Raw genomic sequence first — 12,165 nt, forward strand, 5'->3', positions numbered from 1 at the left:
TTTCCTTGAAAAGGCAATTCAGATCTGGTGTTACAAATTTCCCAAATGTATCTTATATCCTGAAAACTTGTCGTACTGAGCAATTGTGTCTAAAATGGGAGGGATTTCTCAGGGTTGGATATGTAGAGCAAGACATTATCCAAGGGCGGCAGGTAGCCTAGTGGTTAGAGCGTTGGGCCAGTAAACGAAAGGTTGCTGGATTTTATCCCCGAGCTGACAAGGTAAAAATCTGTTGTTCTGCCCCTGAACAAGGCACTGTTCCCTGGTAGGCTGTCATTGCAAACATCCTTGTCTTGTGCCACGTCCCAAAGGGAATCTGTCAGAATTCAGACTGTTAGTAGTCACCATGGCATTTGGATGAGAATATAGGGACTTCATCCATTTAATAAAGTTTGGGCCCATATTGAACTTTTCTAAGCCTGAGAACAGAAAGCTCCACTCCATCCTGTCGAATGCCTTCTCAGCATCCAGTGAAGCCAGCAGGACAGGGTTCTTCTGTGTGTTTACTTGTTCTATAATATCAAAAAGATGCCCAATGTTATCAGAAGAGTACCTGTTTCTAATAAATCTAGTTTGGTACACATTTATTATTTTGGGAAGAAGAGTGTTTAGTCTTTTAGTGAGCAATTTGGTAATGATATTGTAGTCGAAATCCAACAAGCTTATGGGTCGGAAGGACGAGCAGGACAGAGGGTCCTTGTCTTTTTTGAGCGACACTAATGCGGGCTGTGTACAGAGTCTGGGTGAGCTCCGTTTCTGGCTTGAAAATAGGGCTAAGCTGGGGCCAAAAAGCTTTAGTCATTTGTATTTCTCAAATAGCGATTATTTATGTATATGCAGTAGCTAACTGTTCTTCCTTTTCTACCATCAGAAATACAGTTTTTCATCATCTTGTGAACTTGGACAGCTGAATCTCTGAAAGCGCTATTTCACAAAGCTACCTAGTGGAAATAACAGCTCTAAGTCATTAAACTAGCAAACATAATCCTCTAAGTTTTAATAAACTGTGCTTGTTCTTTATATCTGCCTCTGTACTGTTTCCCTTTAATGGGCCTAGAACCGGTATCTAATGTTTAGATGTTACAATTGTAATAAAACATGTATATTTTTGCTCCCCTGGCAGCCCAGGGGACTCAGAGGTGAAACTCACAATAATATTAGACAGTGGGAGACAGTTTTGCAGTGCTCCAACAAAAGTTGTTCTTTAATAAAGGTTGGGGGGAACAGGGAGGGGAGAAATACAAATGAAACACCTTTCTTTCAGGTAACGGGTGGGTCACTCGGTGTCCGGCGTGGCGGCTTCTCGGACCGCCTGTGGTAATGGACACACAGACAGACAGACAGACAGACAGACAGACAGACAGACAGACAGACAGACAGACAGACAGACAGACAGACAGAGAGACAGAGATTTCCTAGTATCTTTTTGGTGTCTGATCAAGGTGCTTATCACACTCACTCTGGTTCTTCTAAGGTCTAGGCGTACCTTCTGCCTGTCTGCCCAACCGCCCGAGTGACTGGGCCTCTACTTATATTCATTTGGGGTAATGAAGGACAGGTGGGACCAATTCCAGGTGCCAATTGGTTGCAGAACCTGCACTGGGTAGTATTGGTGTTGAATCACCAGCCCCTGTTGGTGCCTGTAGAGCTGTCCACGGTGATGACTCACCTTGGCCTCGCTAGCCCTCTGGAGCTGACAAAGGTCCTGCACCTTCCTTTGTAGCTCCCTGCTGGCCCCCGGGTTGCCACACTAAGGTGTTGTCTGGTCTGTTGCATTGCTCAGAACTGTTGACCGAACTTAACAGTTGGCCTGTCACGAACCTGTGCCTTATGTTCTGGTTTAATCCCCTCATAATATGGTAGTTGTGCCAAAAACACTACAGTTAATACTACAGTATACTCCAGTAATGTAGTCAAAAACACAACAGTAAATACTACAGTAAAGTCCTAAAAAACACTACAGTGAATACTATAGTATACTACAGCAATGTCCGCAAAAACACTACAGGGAATACTAAAGTATAATACAGTCATGTCCGCAAAAACATTACAAAAACACTAGTGAATACTACAATAAAGTCTGCAAAAACACTACAGCAAATACTATAGTATATAAAATATAGTAATACTACAGTATTTAGATCATGGTATACTATAGTCTTTTTTAATCTGGGTTAGCTGTAAATGTGTAACGTTGGATGTTTGAACTAGACCACAATGGAAATAAAATGTGAACTTTTTTGTGTTATTCTCTACAAATGTCTAAATGTAAGTAGGAGTAAGAAGGAACAGTAATGAGAAAAAGGAATAACAGTGTTCCATCAATAACTGAGCCACGAAGTTGCTGTCTCCTGTCTGCATCACACAGGCACACACACACACACACACACACACACACACACACACACACACACACACACACACACAGAGCTTCTTTCTGCATCACATATCATACAGTGCATTTGGAAAGTATTCAGACCCATTGACTTTTTCCACATTTTGTTACGTTACAGCCTTATTCTAAAATGTATGAAATTATTTACACACAATACCCCATAATGACAAAGCGAAAACAAGTTTTTAAAACTTTTTGTAAATGTATAAAAAAGAAAAACAAATACCTTATTTCTATATGTATTCAGACCCTTTGCTTTGAGACTCTAAATTGCACTCAGGTGCATCCTGTTTCCATTGATCATCCTTGAGATGTTTCTACAACTTGATTGGACTAAATTCAATTGATCGGACATGATTTGGAAAGGCACACACCTGTCAATATAAGGTCCCACAATTGAAAGTGCATGTCAGATATATATGGTATGTCCTCGCTGTGGAAAATGAAAACCCCACATTAAAATTCCATATGACACAGAAATGAATCATTCCCCAGCACTGAATCTGATTTCTGGGGCTGGAGGAGAGAGGAAGAGGGAGGGAGGATGAGGGATGAGGAGGGGACAGAGTGGTGGTGATTCCCCTGCCCTACTTTCCTCCATTCACCAAGCTTCTCCTGGGAAAAGAGGAGGGGGATGGAGGGAGGATGGAGGGAGGCTCTTCTGCCATGCTTGGCCTGTCACTACGAGATGCCACATAGCTCAGCAAGCCCACCATACCATACTGCTCTCTCTAACTCTCATGCTCCAACGGTCAGTTTCCCAGACCCAGATTAAGCCTATGGTCCTAGCAACTTCATTAAATAGTACCCACAAAACACCAGTCTCAATGTCAACAGTGAAGAGGCGACTCCGGGATGCTGGCCTTCTAGGCAGAGTTGCAAAGAAAAAGTGATATCTCAGACTGGCCAATAAAAATAAAAGATTAAGATGGGCAAAAGAGCACAGACACTGGACAGAGGAACTCTGCCTAGAAAGCCTCCCGGAGTCGCCTCTTCATTGTTGACATTGAGACTGGTGTTTTGTGGGTACTATTTAATGAAGCTGCCAGTTGAGGACTTGTGAGGCGTCGGTTTCTGTGTGGCTGGACCATTTCAGATTGTCAGTGATGTGTACACCGAGGAACTTGGTGTACACATCACTGTGTACACCTTCTCCACTGTGGTCACGTTGATGTGGATAGGGGTGTGCTCCCTCTGCAGTTTCCTGAAGTCCACAATCAGCTCCTTCGTTTAGTTGACATTGAGGGAGAGGTTATTTTCCTGGCACCACTCCGCCAGGACCCTCACCCCCTCCCTGTAGGCTGTCTCGTCTTTGTTGACAATCAGGCCTACTACTTTTGTGTCGTCTGCAAACTTGATGATTGAGAAGGAGGCGTGCGTGGCCACGCAGTCATGCGTGAACAGGGAGTACAGGAGGGGGCTGAGCATGCACCCTTGAGGGCCTGCTTTTTTGAGGATCAGGGAAGTGGAGGTGTTGTTTCCTACCTTCACCACCTGGGGATGGCCCGTCAGGAAGTCCAGGACCCAGTTGCAAAGGGAGGGGTTCAGACCCAGGGCCCTGAGTTTAATGATGATCTTGGAGGGTACTATGGTGTGTTGAAGGCTGAGCTATAGTCAATGAACAGCATTCTGACGTAGGTATTCCTCTTGTTCATATGGGATAGGCCAGTGTGCAGTGCAATGGCTATTGCATCGTCTGTGGATCTATTGGGGAGGTAATCAAATTGAAGTGGGTCTCGGGTGTCAGGTAAGATCCTTAACTAGCCTCTCAAAGCACTTCATGATGACAGAAGTGAGTGCTACAGGATGATAGTCATTTAGTTCAGTTACCTTAGCTTTCTTGGGTACAGGAACAACGGTGGACATCTTGAAGCAAGTGGGGTCAGCAGACTAGGATAGAGAGAGATTGAATATGTCCGAAAACACTCCAGCCAGTTGGTCTGCGCATGCTCTGAGGACGCGGCTAGGGATGCTATCTGGGCTGGCAGCCTTGCGAGGGTTAACACGCTTAAATGTCTTACTCACGTCGGCCGCGGAGAACGAGAGCCCACAGTCCTTGGGAGTGGCACTGTGTTATCCTCAAAGCGGGCGAAGAAGTTGTTTAGCTTGTCTGAGAGCAAGATGTCGGTGTCCACGACTTGGCTGGTTTTCCCTTTGTCGTCCGTGATTGTCTGTAGACCCGGCCACATACGTCTCGAGTCTGAGCCGTTGAATTGTGACTCCACTTTGTCTCTGTACTGACGTTTTGCCTGTTTGATTTTCTTAAAGAGGGAATGAGTACACTGTTTTGTATTCTACTATATTCCCATTCACCTCGCCATGGTTAAATGAAGTGGTTCGCACTTTCAGATTTACGCAAATACTGACATCTATCCACGGTTTCTGGTTTGGGTAGGTTTTAATAGTCACTGTGCAAACAACATCGTCAATGTTATTCTCAGAGGCTACCTGGAACATATCCCAGTCCGCGTGATCAAAACAATCTTGAAGCATGATTGATCAGAGCAGCGTTGAATAAACCTTAGCATGGGTACTTCCTGTTGCCTATAGGAAGGGAGGAGCAAAATGGAGTTCTGATCTGATTTGTCGAAGGGAGGTCGGGGGAGGGCCTTGTAGGCATCTCGAAAAGGCGAGTAGCAGTGGTCTATTGTTTTTCCTAAGCAAGTACTACAGTCAATGTGTTGATAGACTTTCAGTAGCCTTTTCCTCAATTTTTTTTGTTAAAATCCCCTGCTACAATAAATGCGGACTCAGGATATGTGGTTTCCAGTTTGCATAAAGTCCATTATAGTTCCTTGAGGGTCGTCGTGGTATCGGCTTGAGGGGGAATATACACGGTTGTGACTATAACCAAAGAGAATTATCTTGGGAGGTAATAGGGTTGTCATTTTAATTGTGAGGTATTCTAGGTCAGGTGAACAAAAGGACTTGAGTTTCTGTATGTTATCACAATCACACAATGAGTAGTTAATCATGAAACATACAACGCCCCCTTTCTTCTTCCCAGAGAGTTTATTTATTCCTGTCTGCACAATGAACTGAGAACCCAGCTGGCTGTATGGACGGGGACAGTATATCCTGAGAGAGCCATGATTCCGTGAAACAGAGTATGTTACAGTCCCTGATGTCTCTCTGGAAGGAGATCCCACCCTGAGCTTGTCTACTTTATTATCCAGAGACTGGACATTAGCGAGTAATATACTCAGAAGCGGTGGATGGTGTACTAGCCATTTCAGCAGGACAATAACCTAAAACACAACAGTGAATGTTCCTGCGTGGCCGAGTTACAGTTTGACAGAGCTTGAAGAATTTTGAAAAGAATAATGAACAAATGTCGCACAATCCAGGTGTGCACTTACCCAGAAAGACTCAAAGCAGTAATCACTGTCAAATGTGACAGTGATTGACATGTTGAATAAGTCAAAGGGTATGAATACTTTCTAAAGACACTGTATAGGGAATAGTGTGCCATTTGGGACGCAACCCGAGAATCAGCCAGTCAGTCAGCTAGTTAATACCAGACACTGTATCCATTGTTAGAGTGTGGACACCAATGCTATGATTTTATATTCCGAAAAACAGTGTTCAGTTGGTATTCCAGTAGTCATTGCCTGTACACATCTACTTTATCATGTTTAAACTTTCACTTTAGTTAAAGTTTTACGCTTTATAACTTGTTATAAGCATGTATGAGCCTTTATAATGTCTCATAAGGCTGATCATATCTTCGCCCTATGTCTGTGTAGTGACATTCAAACTGACTCAAAATTGCTAGCATTTAGTCAGGATCTTTAGTTTCTCCTTTGTGCTAGTCAATGTACTACTATATATATGTCATTCTGCATAACCAATGCCCACAATAGCCTATCTATGCCCTTTTGCCATTCACTTCAAACACAGTGAAGTTAAAGAGTGACCCAGCCTGTTACTGAGAGTGTGGTCCCTCACTGTGACAGAGTAAACACAGAGTTTACAACTCTATTGCACAGAGCCATACAACTCAAGGACCATGGAGTCTGCATCCCTGATACCACCCTATTCCCTATGTTGCGTACTACTTTTGACCAGAGCCCATTTGGGCCAAGCCCTACTCAATTCTTTGTTTCCTCTCAGGGTTAATGTGATCAATCAATATTGCCTGAAACAGTCAACTCACCCCAGGTTCTGATGACTGGAGAGTAGAGGAAAACCCAACAGAACTAACTGATCTGGTGGACTTCCCCAAAAACAGAATTTTGACCTTATTGTGTGTGACAAACGTGGACCCCTGTCCTCTCTGAGCCCTGTGCCTAAAACACCAGACAGCTGCTATCATGTAGCTGCTATCACACACACACATACCCACATGCACACACAACACACACACTTCCATTTTGATGGTCATTTAACAAGTAGTTTCTTCTACTCAAGATCCTGACACTTTCTCTCTGTATTGAAATGTTCTTGTTAGGGTTAGGCAAGTAGAGGGGAAAGGGACAAGGAAAAACACTAGTAAAACACAAGGGCATGCAGTTGGGGGTATCACCTATGCCACAGGGGATGTCAGTGTCACGATCTTTTGAGATAAGGAAAAAGATCAGCTTGGATACCTGCTTACCTTGCTCTCCCATCTGTAGTAGATTTTGTGACATTAGGGACACGCCGGAAAAGAAAACACTTCCATCACCCCAGCCGCACCTCTCTAAATAATCAGGGACCCAAATTGCATTTAATTTATCATAGTCTTTCACCTGTGAGTAAAGTTATCATTACCTTGTGTTTAGAAGATACAATCTAATTCAAGCTAAAATAAAGGAGTTAAAAGGGGCGTGTCTTACAGGCTGAGTGCCCGCCCTCGGGGGCTGAATAACGTGTGCAATGACTCCAGAGCTTTACAGCATGTGGTTAGTTCAGTGAGTTAGGAAGAAAACTGTTTGCATACCAATCTTTCTCTCGTCTGGAAGACAGCATGACCAAATTGGGGCTATAGTTATCTTCGCCTCTGGAATTTATTTGTTGAAGACTGAAGTCTAAAGGCTTGTTGTTCTTTTCTTGGACACATCCCCTACTTGGCTATTTTCTTTGAATATTTATTTTGTTTTTTTCTGCTCTGAATTTAGTGCATAATTCTATTATCGGACATATTTTGTGGAAATAACACCAGAAAGCTTGCGCAGAGGTGTTGGACTAAGCTGCAGTTTTGAGGTAAGAACAGTCAATGTAGTCTCTCTTTAGTCGATCTCAATAGAACAACAAAACTATTGCGACCTGTGGAATTTTAACTGAATCCGAATGTGTTACTTGAAAAGCAATTATAGAGAGCAACATGAAGTGATGGAGAAAACTGTTATGTAAACAATGTTGTCCCATCTCTTCTAATCTTGCTACGGGGTTCTGTGGTATAACGTTGCAATATTGATAAAAATGGTACTATGCCATTCATGTCTCATTAACTGTCTATGTTGTGCGCAATGTTTTGGATTAGCCTAATGCAGCTGTCGACTATTGTTCTAGTTTACTCAAGTATAGGTTGTTTTTCTGACCGTCGTATGCACACTTTATTACACCACCACAACGTTTGTTCAATAGTTTTAACAAGTAAATGGCTATCTGCTTAATGAAATGTCAGTATTGCGCAAAGGAAATCTTTGCTACATATTGGAACGTTGGATTCATAAATGTATCCAATTTCTCCGGCGTCGAGCAGCGTGCATTGTTCAAGACTGTATCAGTATTAACTCAGATGAATGGACATCATTAACGTTAGGTGTGGACGTGGAGTCGCAAACGGAATTATAAAAATGCCTGTTGAACTTTCAACAATCGATTTTGCTTTAGCCTATACCTAGCCGCATTTTTCAAGATATAAAGCTTATTGTCAGTGGAGTGCATACATCATATTGAACATAATATAGCCTACTTTAACACTGTAGAATAAACTAATGATAGGATACATTCATTTTGTATGACCAATACATTTATTATGCTACCATTTATCTTGCAAGACTAAATTCACATTTAATCTCTGGCATGAGGAACACCGTTGACATATTTACCAATTAGCTTGCCTTTGAGAGAGCAGGCAGCCGGCCGATATTGGAGAGTTGAGAGTGAAAGCCGATGTTTGCCAGTCAATCAGTACATCAGTCTTCAAGATGGCATCTTTCCCACACGAAGTGACAGCGTAACGCGGGCGGCCCATGGGGTTCTGTCATAATGTGGGCCTGTCGCCCACGACGCACTTGGTAACAGATGGGAACGTCTGGAGCTGTCTCAGTTGGAGGCACCTTGGCTTGAGGGCAGGAGTTTACTAACAATTAACATGAATCAAAGACTAGCACACATGGGAGGGAGCCCTTTGATATTAGATGTAAACTGGAGTACAGTATGATAGCAGAGAGGTTTGAAACCTCTATATAGACTCCAGCCACCCAAGTCAAAGACTGTTCTCTCTGCTACAGCACAGCAAGCAGAGACCCTGAACATCTTCTAGCCCCAAGCCGTAAGAATGCTAAATAGTTAGTCCAAGTAGCTATGGTTAACTATTTAACTATCTACATTGCACTAACTATTTTGACTCATCACATATTGCCTCTACTTTTTATTATCTATCCTATTGCTTAGCCACTTTATACTTAGCTATATGTACAGTGCCTTGCGAAAGTATTCATCCCCCTTGGCGTTTTTACTATTTTGTTGCATTACAACCTGTAATTGAAATGGATTTTTATTTGGATTTCATGTAATGGACATACATAAAATAGTCCAAATTGGTGAGAAAAGTGGTGCGTGCATATGTGTTCACCCCCTTTGCTATGAAGCCCCTAAATAAGATCCTTTGCAACCAATTACCATCAGAAGTCACATAATTAGTTAAATAAAGTCCACCTGTGTGCAATCTAAGTGTCACATGATCTGTCACGTGATCTCAGTGTATATATACACCTGTTCTGAAAGGCTCCAGAGTCTGTAACCACTAAGCAAGAGGTGCCACCAAGCAAGCTGCACCATGAAGAGCAAGGAGCGCGCCAAACAGGTCAGGGACAAAGTTGTGGAGAAGTACAGATCAGGTTTGGGTTATAAAAAAAAATGAAACTTTGAACATCCCACAGAGCACCATTAAATCCATGATTAAAAAATGGAAAGAATATGGCACCACAACAAACCTGCCAAGAGAGGACCAGGCAAGGAGGGCATTAATCAGAGAGGCAACAAAGAGACCAAAGATAACCCTGAAGGAGCTGCAAAGCTCCACAGCAGAGATTGGAGTATCTGTCCATAGGACCACTTTTTAAGCCGTACACTCCACAGAGCTGGGCTTTACGGAAGAGTGGCCAGAAAAAAGCCATTGCTTAACTTCTCTAGGGCCAGTGGGACGATTTCGTCCCACCTACGTAACAGCCAGTGGAATCCCGTGGCGCGTTATTCAAATACCTTAGAAATGCTATTACTTAAATTTCTCAAACATATGACTATTTTACACCATTTTAAAGACAAGACTCTCGTTAACCTCTATGGGACCGGCGGGACGAATTCGTCCCACCTACGTAACAGCCACTGCCAGCCTGTGGCGCGATTTTCAAAATCTTCAAAATCCTATTACTTCAATTTCTCAAACATATGACTATTTTACAGCCATTTAAAGATAAGACTCTCGTTAATCTAACCACACTGTCCGATTTCAAAAAGGCTTTACAACGAAAGCAAAACATTAGATTATGTCAGCAGAGTACCAAGCCAGAAATAATCAGACACCCATTTTTCAAGCCAGCATATAATGTCACCAAAACCCAGAAGACAGCTAAATGCAGCACTCACCTTTGATGATCTTCATCAGATGACAACCCTAGGACATTATGTTATACAATACATGCATGTTTTGTTCAATCAAGTTCATATTTATATCAAAAACCAGCTTTTTACATTAGCATGTGACGTTCAGAACTAGCATACCCCCCGCAAACTTACGGGGAATTCGCTAACATTTTACTAAATTACTCACGATAAACGTTCACAAAAAGCATAACAATTATTTTAAGAATTATAGATACAGACCTCCTCTATGCACTCGATATGTCCGATTTTAAAATAGCTTTTTGGTGAAAGCACATTTTGCAATATTCTAAGTACATAGCCCAGGCATCACGGGCTCGCTATTTAGACACCCGGCAAGTTTAGCACTCGCCATAATCATATTTACTATTATAAAAATGTCATTACCTTTTGTTGTCTTCGTCAGAATGCACACCCAGGACGTCTACTTCAATAACAAATGTTGGTTTGGTCCAAAATAATCCATCGTTATATCCGAATAGCGGCGTTTTGTTCGTATGCGTTCCAGACACTATCCGAAATAGTAAAGAAGTGTCGCGCGCTTGGCGCAATTCCTGACAATAAAATTCAAAGTATTCCATTGCCGTACGTCGAAGCATGTCAACCGCTGTTTAAAATCAATTTTTACGTCATTTTTCTCGTAGAAAAGCGATAAAATTCCGACAGGGAATCTCCTTTTCGGCAAACAGAGGAAAAAATCCCAAAGGCGGGGGCGGTCGGGGTCACGCGCATAAGCTAGTGTCTCTTGATGGGCCACTTGAGAAAGGCGATAATGTGTTTCAGCCTGGGGCTGGAATGACGACATTCTCTTTTTTCCCGGGCTCTGAGAGCCTATGGACGACGTGGGAAGTGTCACGTTAGAGCAGAGATCCTTAGTAAATGATAGAGATGGCAAAAAGTTCCAGAAATGGTCAGACAGGCCACTTCCTGTAAAGGAATCTCTCAGGTTTTGACCTGCCATTTGAGTTCTGTTATACTCACAGACACCATTCAAACAGTTTTAGAAAATTTAGGGTGTTTTCTATCCATATGTAATAAGTATATGCATATTCTAGTTACTGAGTAGGAGTGGTAACCAGATTAAATCGGGTATGTTTTTTATCCAGCCGTGTCAATGCTGCCCCCTAGCCCTAACAGGTTAATCTAACCACACTGTCCGATTTCAAAAAGGCTTTACAACGAAAGCAAAACATTAGATTATGTCAGCAGAGTACCCAGCCAGAAATAATCAGACACCGATTTTTCAAGCTAGCATATAATGTCACATAAACCCAAACCACAGCTAAATGCAGCACTAACCTTTGATGATCTTCATCAGATGACAATCTTAGGACATTATGTTATACAATACATGCATGTTTTGTTCAATCAAGTTCATATTTATATCAAAAACCAGCTTTTTACATTAGCATGTGACGTTCAGAACTAGCATACCCCCCGCAAACTTCCGGTGAATTTACTAAATTACTCACGATAAACGTTCACAAAAAACAGAACAATTATTTTAAGAATTATAGATACAGAACTCCTCTATGCACTCGCTATGTCCGATTTTAAAATAGCTTTTCGGTGAAAGCACATTTTGCAATATTCTAAGTAGATAGCCCGGCATCACAGGGCTAGCTATTTAGACACCCACCAAGTTTAGCCCTCACCAAAGTCAGATTTACTATAAGAAAAATGTTATTACCTTTGCTGTTCTTCGTCAGAATGCACTCCCAGGACTTCTACTTCAATAACAAATGTTGGTTTGGTTCAAAATAATCCATAGTTATATCCAAATAGCGGTGTTTTGTTCGTGCGTTCAAGACACTATCCGAAAGGGTAAAGAAGGGTGACGCGCCCGACGCGTTTCGTGACAAATAAATTCTAAATATTCCATAACTGTACTTCGAAGCATGTCAACCGCTGTTTAAAATCAATTTTTATGCCATTTTTCTCGTAAAAAAGCGATAATA

At 42.2% G+C, this 12,165-nt stretch overlaps 1 protein-coding gene across 2 annotated transcripts in view; it reads left to right on the top strand.

The window, feature by feature from the left end:
* The first annotated feature begins 7,259 nt into the window (after positions 1-7,259).
* tspan18 (tetraspanin 18) overlaps positions 7,260-12,165 on the top strand; it is a 129,205-nt gene continuing 124,299 nt past the window's right edge. Inside the window, exon 1 of one of the 2 annotated variants that reach the window (XM_045696628.1) lies at positions 7,260-7,579. The gene's annotated coding sequence lies outside the window, so the exon portion shown is untranslated. 2 annotated transcript variants of the gene reach the window in all.

Source organism: Salmo salar, chromosome ssa16 (genome assembly GCF_905237065.1).
Source record: "Salmo salar chromosome ssa16, Ssal_v3.1, whole genome shotgun sequence".
Taxonomy (NCBI): domain Eukaryota; kingdom Metazoa; phylum Chordata; class Actinopteri; order Salmoniformes; family Salmonidae; genus Salmo; species Salmo salar.